This window comes from Staurois parvus, unplaced genomic scaffold (assembly GCF_062004578.1).
Source record: "Staurois parvus isolate SC_StPar_1 unplaced genomic scaffold, SC_StPar_1.0 ptg000981l, whole genome shotgun sequence".
Classification (NCBI taxonomy): domain Eukaryota; kingdom Metazoa; phylum Chordata; class Amphibia; order Anura; family Ranidae; genus Staurois; species Staurois parvus.
Genome location: NW_028318777.1, coordinates 292,729 through 305,407, shown reverse-complemented (window position 1 = coordinate 305,407; position 12,679 = coordinate 292,729). Strand labels below are relative to the sequence as shown.

The 12,679-nt window shown below is 42.0% G+C and overlaps 1 protein-coding gene across 1 annotated transcript in view; it reads right to left on the bottom strand.

Annotated features, from left to right (window-relative positions):
• Positions 1 to 12,679, bottom strand: part of CD3E (CD3 epsilon subunit of T-cell receptor complex) — a 50,275-nt gene that overhangs the window by 18,648 nt on the left and 18,948 nt on the right. The gene's annotated exons all lie outside the window — the stretch shown is intronic.

The following is a 12,679-nucleotide window of genomic DNA, read 5'->3' as shown; positions in this document are numbered from 1 at the left end:
GGTGCACTTCCACAGGTGCCTCCATAGCTATGAGGACATCCGCAGGAAGAAGGAGCAGACAACACTGGCGGGGGACTTCCAAAAGAGTAGATAAGTGACCACTCTGTCATCAAGTATAATCCTCTTTTTTTATAAAAACAGTAAGCTTTAGTATCACTTTAAAGTAGACTTGAACTCAAAAAGTATAGATTTTCTCAACAAGCCCAAACAGTGAATATTACTTGCGGTCTCTGTAATTGAATCCACAATAAATCTGATGTACAGTCCAAAAGGTGTGTAATGAATCTTGATAAAATTTCAATACTGATGTGTGGGTTCCCTTTTATTTATCTGTCCCTGTGCCTAATATTTTGCTAATATTGGAAATAACAGAAATGTCTGTAGATGCATGACATAAAGTTTTGAGCCAATCCATCAAAATTTTATTTGGGTTAGATGATGGGAGAATCCAAATTTTATGGTAAATTGCATTGACATCTATGGGTTGCAAATCTTGCTAGTCATTTCTGTCCATTTGTAGGTTTACTAGGCAAGCTATGGTAAAATAAATTATATGGGAGGCTGGGTACTATCCTGTTTCCCAGAAAATAAGACTTACCCCGAGAAGAAGATCTAGTACTATTTTTGGGAATTGCTAACGCATAAGACCTACCCCGAAAATTAGACCTAGTTGTGATCAGGGCTGTTTTTGAGCCGAAACGTGGCAGAACACTGTTCCACCACCTCCGGCACTGGCCCTGTGCACACCAATATCTACTGTCTCTTATAAACACAGAAGCGTGGCTTTTGTGCTTGCATGTGACAGTCCCTCTCATAAATGATAGCACCATCCATTGCAACAGAACCTCCCTACCTCTGTACTCAGTGGGGGACAGGGAAGGAACAGATATTTGCATGCGCAGTGTGCAGTGTGTTTAGGGGTGGGGCGGGGCATCTCGTCCTGCAGCCTAATGCATGGAAACCGATGTCCCAGGGGTGATTGCCGGCCAGTGGGGAAGAGGCGGAGCGGTAAGTGAGTGTGCTGGGTCCACTGTGTGGGAAGATAGGACCCGAAATGGGAGTTACTATAGAGAGGGGCCAGCTGCTGACAGCTGTGCTTTGCAAAGCTAGCAAACCATATGAGGGCAGTGGAGGGGGGGATGTGCAAAGGTGAGCTGCAGTCAGGTATTGCAGAGGTAAATTGACAGGTGAGTTGCAGACAGGGTGCATAGGTGAGCTGCTGCTGGGGGGGTAAGAGGTGAGCAGAGTTGCAACCCACCTCTGCACCCCCCCCAACCACAGCTCTGTTCTGCACCCCCTGGCCACAGCTTGCCTCTGCATCCCCTGTCTGCAGCTCACCCCTGCACCCTGTCTGTGGTTCATCTCTGCATCCTGTCTGAAACTCACCTGTCAATTCACCTCTGCAACACCTGACTGCAGCTCACAACTGTCATCAACCGACCCTCATCCACACCTGCCTGCAGCTCACCTCTGCACCCCCTGTCCACACCTCTACAACAAAAAATAAGACCTACCCCGAAAATAATGTGTTTTTTTGAGCCAAAAAAAATATAAGACAGTGTCTTAATTTCAGGGAAACACGGGTACCATGGGACCTGTGGCAATGCCATTTCCACATGTGCACCGTTTCAAAAGTCTATACATATTTTTTTCGTATCTATCTACTTTTCATTATCAGTTAATATTTATTGATAAATATTTTCTTCTTTCAAATATAGATCTGTCAATCAGATGCTCATTTGAAATATATTGTATACAACACATATTGTATATATATTTTACTTTACCAAATAAAAAATATTCCTTAATTTGTATCTCTTACAGCAGTTATTTGAACTTTAGTTTTTAATATGTTCCAAATGCAAACAAGTTTTAATATTTTATTATCTAAATGAACAGAAGTAAAGATGATACTCTTTTGTGCTCATCAAACTGAATCCTAAACAAATATCCATTTGGTTGCTATATGTAACATTTCTGCATCCAAAAGTCACCTTTTTTGGCTGGATTTTACCAAGAATGTAGACCAGGGGTGTCCAACCTTTTGACCTTCCTCAGTCACATTGGAGGCAGAGGAACTGTCTTGGGCCACGGATAAAATACACTAACAATAAGAATCACTGATATAGATAATGTACTTATTGCTATTTTGTTCCTTGATAAGCCACAAATGTTTTTGCATATAATGCCTTTTCAAATTGTAGTCTTTGAAAATGGACACAAATTCTCTATGAATTAAACAGAAAGCCTTAGTATTTGCCTTGACAAATAAGTAGTTATCTGTCTAATTTCCTTGAACATCCTCCCTTCATCTGTAACTTTTCCTTTTTGGGTATTGTTTTCTTTTGCGATGTGGATTACTTGCCTGGAGCTAGCGGGGAGTTCCTTCATTGACTGCTGCCCATGCCATTACAAAAATGGCAGCCCCAGCATCCCTTCAGCCTTACCTATGCATGGATTCTCAGTGCTGGTCACCACAGATGCTATGCTTGCACAGTATCCCTGGCGTCCCTCCATATGTGCCATGGCCTCTATGCTGGCACGGCATCCTTCCAGATATGCCCGGGTCACATGCTGAACTCTCTTGAGCCACATTTTGGACCCCTATCTGTTTTGACTTCATGTTTTCCCACACAGGTAAAGGAAAGGTTTATATGACCAATATCCTTCAAGATTCTTCTTTTTAACTGTCTAATAGTTTTACCCACATATAAAGGGAAGAAAAGCATATCGCCACATACACTACTTCTGATGAGCTACAATTTATGGAGCCAATTTCCACTCGGTGTGATTTCCTGTGTTAAAATACCAGCATGTATTAAAATGCCATTTATGCTGCTTGATTGTGCATGATATTTTTCAAATTATCCAAATCAAATCCTTTTTCTATCCATCTAGTTCTACCAATTGATGTTCCTGTTTCTTATTTTTAGCTCCTACTTTTTTTAATCTGAGAATCCCCTTACCTTCAATCTGTTTCACAGGACTTTACATTCCTTTTTAAAATTCTCCCTTATGGAACAATTTCTTTTCACCCTAACACATTTCCCATTGGGATCCCATTTTGAAGGAGAATGGATGATGACTATTTCAGTGCAGGAACGTATTTGTGGCTGTGGGTTTTTAGAGGGTCTTAGAATTCCACTGTTGTCCTTATACATTTTAAGATCAAGGAAATGAAGTCTTTTCTTGGTCTTCTCCGGGGCGGACTGACAACTCATGGGGCCCCCAGGCAATAGGGGATCATGGGGCCCCTGTGTCCTTGCCCAAACTCAGAAAAGCCTATGAAAAAGGTACCAGGGGCATCTCATGGGGCCCCCTACTGACCCCGGGCCCTCGGCAGTGCCCGAGTTTCCAAATGGTCAGTCCGCCCCTGGTCTTCACTTATGTATATGCCTATTTCAGTATTATTTAGTACTCCTATTACGGTAACTCTTCAAACTTTTCTTTGATCCCTGCCACAAAATAAATATATGGTGAATGAACCAAAAATATGATAGCTGTATACTGGCTTAATTCCTTGCCAAATACTATGCTTTTCTCCCATTAGACTAAAAATGAAATTGCAAATGTGGGTGCACAAGTACCCTTTGCCATGTCTCTTTGTTGTTGATAGTTGCATAGTTAGTCTGGTTGAAAAAAAACACAAGTCTATCTAGTTCAACCAATAAAAAGGAAAAAAATACAATCCCTTATATACAATCCTATACATACCGTTGATCCAGAGGAAGGCCAAAAACCCCAGCAAAGCATGATCCAATTTAGTCCAGCAGGGGAAAATCCCTTCCTGATTCCCCAAGAGGCAATCAATTTTACCTATAAATGTTAGTACCCATATTATATTATATTATATTATATGCATTTAGGAAAGAATCCAGGCCTTTTTTAAAGCAATCTACTGAACTGGCCAGAACCAGCTCTTGTGGGAGTCTATTCCAGTTTCACAGCTCTTACTGTGAAAAAGCCTTTCCATATTTGGAGATTAAATCTCTTTTCCTCCAGACCTAAAGAGTGCCCCCTTGTCCTCCATGATGACCTTAAGGTGAATAACTCTACACCAAGTTCACTATATGGACCACTGATGTATTTATACATGTTGATCATATCCCCCCTTAATCTCCTCTTCTCAAGAGAGAATAAATTCAGTTCCTCTAATCTTTCCTCATAGCTGGGCTCCTCCATGCCTCATATCAGTTTGGTTGTCCTTCTCTGTACTTTCTCCAGTTCCCCAATATTTTTTTGTGAATTGGTGCTCAAAACTGAACTGTGCATTCCAGATGCGGTCTTACAAATTATTTTTTATGGGGGTAAAATGTTAACTCTCTCTCTAGAGTCTGTTCTTTTTGTGAATTGGTGCCCAATTGGTCTTTGATTGCCTCTATCATGATGGAAATCCGGAGTGACATCTGGTTGTCAGCGGAAGTAAACAAGATTCATTCGTTCCAAGTTGAAGTCATGATTCTCCAGTCTTTATCCTATGGATAACTGATTAGTGTCTAGTTACAGTACATGTATTGGCATCCCAGAAAAGTAAGATACCGGTATACTGTATACAAATTCTGAAACTGTGACATCATCAGAGCAAAATTATTCACAAAGTAATGCAGGCAGGAGCCCAGGGCTTGGTCGAATTTCAAGGGGTCCAGTTACAACCTCCATGCTCCTACAGTAAACCAGGTGGAGAGTGTAATTGGTTAAATGTGTGCATCTGCCACTATTTTCACAAGGGATGGTGGACTTGTAGGTGATTATTGTCTGATGAGATGAGCCATACAAATACAAGCAATGCGATATGGATGTGATCCCTGTGCCTTTGCAGTACTTAATAGTGTCAATCAAAGAGCTTTGGGGTTAAAGCTGCAACCTTGCCTTGGGTCTCTGGAGGCCACCTACCCCAAGTGTTTATGTCTCTACATATATGCATATTACTTACTGCAAAGATGAGGTTAAACTTACAGTATAGTGCATGTGAGATACTGGTAATTTTTTAACTTCACCAAATCATTTTCAAAGGAAGAAAGGTATTTTAGTTTCTACTAACCATGCAGTTTCTTAGTTTTATAATTGGTTTAACTGTGGATTCTCCTCATATGGTATAGTTTCTAGTTTCAAAATTGGCTGTCACTGTAAACAATGCCATGTGCCTAAAAATCAATATTATGCTACACATAATTTATAGAAGTAAATATGGAAATATTTATGCTTGCTATCCATGTACTGTACGTGTTTCATTGATTATTTTTTAATACCACCTGCATACAATTATTGCTCACCTACAGTTGCAAGAAAAAGTATGTGAACCCCTTGGGATTACGTGGAGTTTTGCATGAATTTGGCATACAATGTGCTCTGAACGTCATCTAAGTCACAACAATAGAAGAACACAGTCTGCTGAACATAATACTACACAAACATTAGATATTGCCATGGTTTAATTGCACATAACATGTAAACATTCACAGTGCAGGGAGGAAAAAGTATGTGAACCTTTGGACTTAATAACTGGTTGACCCTCCTTTGGCAGCAATAACCTCAACCAAACGTTTCCTGTAGTTGCAGATCGGACCTGCACAACGATCTGGAGTAATTTTGGACCACTCCTCTTCACAAAACTGTTTCAGTGTAGCAATATTCTTGGGATGTCTAGTGTGAATCGCTCTCTTAAGGTCATGCCACAGCATTTCAATCGGGTTGAGGTCAGGACTCTGACTGGGCCACTCCAGAAGGAGTATTCTGTGCTGTTGCAGCCATTGTTTTGTTGGATTACTTGTATGCTTTGGGTCATTGTCCTGTTGCATCACCCATCCTCTGCGGAGCTTCAGTTGGTGGACAGATGGTCGTACGTTTTCCTGCACAATGTCTTGATAAACTCTGGAATTAATTTTCCCATCAATAACAACAATCCGTCCAGGCCCTGAGGCAGCAAAGGAGCCCCAAACCATGATGCTCCCTCCGCCATGTTTTACAGTGGGGATGAGGTTTTGATGTTGGTGTGCTGTGCCTTTTTTCTCCACACATAGTGTTGTGTGTTCTTCCTAAACAACTCAATCTTGGTTTCATCTTTCCACAGTATATTTTGCCAGTAGTGCTGTGGAACATCCAGGTACTCTTTTGCAAACTTCAAACGTGCTGCAATATTCTTTTTGGACAGCAATGGCTTCCTCCGTGGTGTCCTCCCATGTACTCCATTCTTGTTTAATGTTTTCCTTATTGTAGATGTGTCAACAAAAATGTTAGCATGTTCCAGAGATTTCTGTAGGTCTTTAGCTGACACTCTGGGATTCTTCTTTACCTCATGCAGCATTCTGCGCTGTGCTCTTGCAGTCATTTTTACAAGACGACCACGCCTAGGGAGTGTAGCAACAGTGCTAAACTTTCTCCATTTGTAGATAGTCTGTCTTACCGTGGACACATGAACATCAAGGCTTTTGGAGATACTTTTGTAACCCTTTCCAGCTTCATGCAAGTCAACAATTCTTGATCGTAGATCTTCTGAGAGCTCTTTTCTGCAAGGCATGGATCACATCAGACAGTGCTTGTTGAAACCAGTAAACCCAAAACAGGTGTGTGTTTTTTAAGGGCAGGACAGCTGTCAGCAACACATCCAATATCATCACACTGATTGGAGTCAAGGTTGGCTTACTCCTGGCTCCAATTAGCTCTGGGAGAAGTCATTAAGCTAGGGCCTCACATAGTTTTTCCTCCCTGCACTGTGAATATTTACATGTTATGTGCAATTAAACCACGGCAACATCTAATGTTTGTGTAGTATTATGTTCAGCAGACTGTGTTCTTCTATTGTTGTGACTTAGATGACGTTCAGAGCACATTTTATGCCCAACTCATGCAAAACTCCATGTAATCCCAAGGGGTTCACATACTTTTTCTTACAACTGTATTTGGCTTGGTACCAGCAGTCAAACTACTTCTCAAACTTTCCTAATTTAACTGCTGTATACAGTATATCAGGTTTTAACAGCTGTATATGTCCCCATCTAGATTTTTCTATCAGATTTTAAATGCTGTGTGTGTATTCACAGAGCAAATTTTTCTTCACTTCTTGTTCTGCAAATACCTCTGCTGTAAATTTTGAGAACTAATTACTTCACAGTGTATGCAGTTACAGAGAGCTTGTTTTAAAGCTTGTTTACTTCTTATTGTGAATGTGTAATATCTGAATGCCCATAGCTTAACCACAATTGCACTTTAAGCTTTTTATTTTACAGCTGTTAATTTCGATTATCTTTACTGTCTTTGTACATTTACTTTGAAATCTGAAAATCAGGTAGGCTCCCAGGGCTTGGTGTATTAATCTTTGTATTAGAAAAAACAAGCTGAAACACAAAGGCTCTTTTATTCTCACTGTAATTGACATACACTATATTCCAAAAGTATTGAGACACCTGCCTTTACACACACAAGTCTGTGTGTATCTGTAGGCTTCAATATTGAGTTGGCCCACCCTTTGCAGCTATAACAGCTTCCCAGAAGCTGTTATAGCTGTTTGCCTGCTTGCATTTGGCGACCGTCAACAAGGTTCAGGAGTGTGTCTATGGGAATGTTAGACCATTCATCCAGAAGCGCATTTGTGAGGTCAAACACTGATGTCCGACGAGAAGACCTGACTCGCAGTCTGCGCTCTAATTCATCCCAAAGGTTTTCTGTCGAGTTGAGGTCAGGACTCTGTGCAGGCCAGTCAAGTTCCTCCACCCCAAACTCGCTCATCTATGTCTTTATGGACCTTGCTTTGTGCACTGGTGCGCAGTCATGTTGGAACAGGAAGGGGCCATCCCCAAACTGTTCCCGCCAAGTTTGGAGCATAAAATTGTCCAAAATGTCTTGGTATGCTGCCGCCTTAAGAGTTCTCTTCACTTAAACTAAGGGGCAAGCCCAACCCCTGAAAAACAACCCCACACCATAATACCCCCTCCACCAAACTTTATACTTGGCTCCAGAGAACAGGTCCCCACTGTTCTAGAGTCCAGTGGCAGTGTGCTTTACACCACTGCATCCGACTCTTTGCATTGCACTTGGTGATGTAAGGCTTAGATGCAGCTGCTCGGCCATGGAAACCCATTCCATGAAGCTCTCTATGCATTGTTGTTGTACTAATTTGAAGGCCACAAAAAATTTGGAGGTCTTTAGCTACTGACTCTGCAGACAGTTGGCAACTTCTGTGCACTGTGCATTTCAGCATGTGCTGCCCCCCGCTCTGTCATTTTACGTGGCCTACCACTTTGTGGCAGAGTTGGTGTTGTTCGCCGTTGCTTCCACTGTTATAATACCACTAACAGTGGACCATGGAATATTTAGTAGGAAGGAAATTTCATGGATGGACTTATTGCACAGGTGGCAACCTATCACAGTACCACTCTTAAATTCACTGAGCTCCTGAGAGTGACCCATTCTTTCACAAATGTTTGTAGAAGCAGTCTGCATGCCTAGGTGCTTGATTTTAAACACCTGTGGCCATGGAGGTGATTGGCCCGAGAGGAAATCGGATATTTCCTGGATCGGCTTTACCTATAAATGTTTGTATCCAGTTATATTCTGTGTATCTAAGAAACAATCCAGGCCTTTTTTAAAGCAATCCACTGAGCTGGCCAGAACCAACTCTTGAGAGAGTCTATTCCACATTTTCACAGCTCTCACTGTGAAGAAACCTTTCCATGTTTGGAGATTAAATTTCTTTTCCTCCAGACGTAAAGAGTGCCCCCTTGTCCTCTGTGATGACCTCAGGGTGAATAGCTCTACACCGAGTTCACTATATGAACCACTGATGTATTTATACATGTTGATCATATCTCCTTTTAATGTGGGAGTGTGTCCCACAACCTTACTGATTGGGTTCAGGACTCAGGGCCAGCTCCATCACTCTAGCAGGGACACTCCCCTGTCCTGAGGGCACTTGACAGGATTTGGGAGAGGGCACGGTCTTACCGTCCTCACTCAAGGATTGGCTCCGCATTCAAAACTGGCCACTCCCTACTGGCTGGAGAAGAGAGAGACTGGAAAAGAGGGAGGAGTAGACAGGAGCTGTCACATGACAGACAGAGGTGATGCCACTACAGAAGATTGGTCTGAGGGGAGGAGGAGGCGGGTCTTTATTAATTTGGTGGGCATGGTTATAGCTGCTCTATAGATGAGTAGTGGTGGCCATTAGGCAAAATGCAAATTGGTTGTTTCTTATAAGTATAAAAGGCACGGGACTGTAGTAGGGAGGGGAGTGCAGTATGTTAGTAAGGGAGGCTGTGGACATATGAGAAAATGGCAAATTGGATATTTGTTTTAGGTAGCATAAGAACGTTGGCTGATAGTAGGGAGGTGGAGCGCAGAAGGGAGGCGGGGCCATCTAGAGGGAAAGGAAAATTGCTTACTGGTTAGCTCAGTTGGAGCACATTGAGAGATCAATCTTTGCTCCACCTCCTTGTGATGTAGTCAATCCCTGCTGTGCCTGTGCCAGCAGCCCCACCCATACTCCACCCCCTGATGTGGACACAGAAACACACACAGTGTTGTGCTGGAAGTTTGCAACATGTCTGCAGTGCAGCAGGGGACAAATTTAAGGACACACACACTAGGGCAGCCTTTTTAACCAGGGTGTCTACCCTGGGGTGCCTTGGCAAAATGCCTAAAAATTGTATACAAGCCAGCAGGTGGATCAAACCTGCCTTTTAGTTACACAAAGCCACAGGTTTCCATTAAGCACCATTGCAATTTTCAACAATGACATAAAAAAAACAACGATGTCATCACTTAAGAATAAAAAAGACATTGGGCCCATGTGCAGCACCCTTGCTTGCCCCTCCCCTGCCCCTCTCCATCAGCACTGGGGTCACATTAGCTGAGTGGGAGAGAGAAACTGAGGGAGAAGAGAAACAAAAGAATACTAGTCAGCACCAGTGTGCAAAGGTTTATTTGCTCTGGAAGAATAAATCACCCCTGGTGTTGGGTGTCCTACATGTGCAGATGTTGCTGCGTTCTGTAAAACTATTAGTTTTTTTTTTACATTTTGTAATGGGTGCCTCAAGAAAGTGCATAATTTTAAAGAGTACCTTGACTGAAAAAAGGTTGAGAAACACTGCACTAGAGTGAAGGCTGAAAAATTGGTGAGTCCCTGTCCTAACACCTCTCTCTGACAATTGCATACGTCCCTCCCTTGCCTCTGCTACTCTGAACTCCTCTGGAAAACAAATCTTCACATGGATTGCTTTCCAGAGGTATTTGACAGCACCGATAAAATGAGCCCCACTTACCTCCTTCAGACTACAGTTCCCCTCAGTGTCCCCTCTCCCTCCACAGGGCATCAGTGCCCCCCCTCCCTAAGCAGAGTGCCATTGCTCCACCTCTCCATCATCAGTGCCCCCCTTTCCCTTTACTTGTGGTAAAGTAGTTCTAGGTTCCCCTATTGGTGTAAAACACTTATTTTCCCTTTATATTTACATTGATTTATGTTAATATTGTTAGATTTGCTGTTGTTATTAATATTTGTTTTTGTAACTTTATTGTGCATAAAACATTTAACAGTGTCATTTCATGAGATAATTTAGGAAGGCGTGTTTAAGGGTGGAATTAGGGGTGGGTCAGGGTAGGGGTTGGGTGGGGCAACTGTTGGGGAGAAGCTCTTAAGGCCTGCCTAGTAGCTTAGGACTTGAATTTGTTTGCCCTTTGTATATACAGTGGCTTGAAAAACCATTTATCACTTTCCTTCTACTTCACAATTATATGCCACTTTGTGTTGGTCTATCACATAAAATCCCCAAAAAATAAATTTACATTCTTGGTTGTAACATGAAAAAATGTGGAAAACTTCAAGAGGTATGAAAACTTTTTCAAGGCACTATATATACAGTCAGGTCCATAAATATTGGGACATGGACACAATTCTAACATTTTTGGCTCTATACACCACCACAATGGTTTTGAAATGAAACGAACAAGATGTGCTTTAACTGCAGACTGTCAGCTTTAATTTGAGGGTATTTACATCCAAATCAGGTGAACGGTGTAGGAATTACAACAGTTTGCATATGTGCCTCCCACTTGTTAAGGGACCAAAAGTAATGGGACAGAATAATAATCATAAATCAAACTTTCACTTTTTAATACTTGGTTGCAAATCCTTTGCAGTCAATTACAGCCTGAAGTCTGGAACGCATAGACATCACCAGACGCTGGGTTTCATCCCTGGTGATGCTCTGCCAGGCCTCTACTGCAACTGTCTTCAGTTCCTGCTTGTTCTTGGGGCATTTTCCCTTCAGTTTTGTCTTCAGCAAGTGAAATGCATGCTCAATCAGATTCAGGTCAGGTGATTGACTTGGCCATTGCATAACATTCCACTTCTTTCCCTTAAAAAACTCTTTGGTTGCTTTTGCAGTATGCTTTGGGTCATTGTCCATCTGCACTGTGAAGCGTCCAATGAGTTCTGAAGCATGTGGCTGAATATGAGCAGATAATATTGCCCGAAATACTTCAGAATTCATCCTGCTGCTTTTGTCAGCAGTCACATCATCAATAAATACAAGAGAACCAGTTCCATTGGCAGCCATACATGCCCACGCCATGACACTACCACCACCATGCTTCACTAATGAGGTGGTATGCTTAGGATCATGAGCAGTTCCTTTCCTTCTCCATACTCTTCTCTTCCCATCACTCTGGTACAAGTTGATCTCGGTCTCATCTGTCCATAGGATGTTGTTCCAGAACTGTGAAGGCTTTTTTAGATGTCGTTTGGCAAACTCTAATCTGGCCTTCTTGTTTTTGAGGCTCACCAATGGTTTACATCTTGTGGTGAACCCTCTGTATTCACTCTGGTGAAGTCTTCTCTTGATTGTTGACTTTGACACACATACACCTACCTTCTGGAGAGTGTTCTTGATCTGGCCAACTGTTGTGAAGGGTGTTTTCTTCACCAGGGAAATAATTCTTCGGTCATCCACCACAGTTGTTTTCCGTGATCTCCCGGGTCTTTTGGTGTTGCTGAGCTCACCGGTGCGTTCCTTCTTTTTAAGAATGTTCCAAACAGTTGTTTTTGCTATCTCTCTGATGGGTTTGTTTTGTTTTTTCAGCCTAATGATGACTTGCTTCACTGATATTGACAGCTCTTTGGATCTCATCTTGAGAGTTGACAGCAATAGATTCCAAATGCACACTTGAAATGAACTCTGGACTTTTTATCTGCTCACTGTAATTGGGATAATAAGGAAATAACACACACCTGGCCATGGAACAGCTGAGAAGCCAATTGTCCCATTACTTTTGGTCCCTTAACAAGTGGGAGGCACATATGCAAACTGTTGTAATTCCTACACCGTTCACCTGATTTGGATGTAAATGCCCTCAAATTAAAGCTGACAGTCTGCAGTTAAAGCACATCTTGTTTGTTTCATTTCAAATCCATTGTGGTGGTGTATAGAGCCAAAAATGTTAGAATTGTGTCCATGTCCCAATATTTATGGCCCTGACTCTATATATATATATATATATATATATATATATATATATATATATACAGTCAGGTCCATACTCTGGTACAAGTTGAACCAAGATCAACTTGTACCAGAGTGATGGGAAGAGAAGAGTATGGAGAAGGAAAGGAACTGCTCGCGATCCTAAGCATACCACCTCATCAGTGAAGCATGGTGGTGGTAGTGTCATGGCGTGGGCATGTATGGCT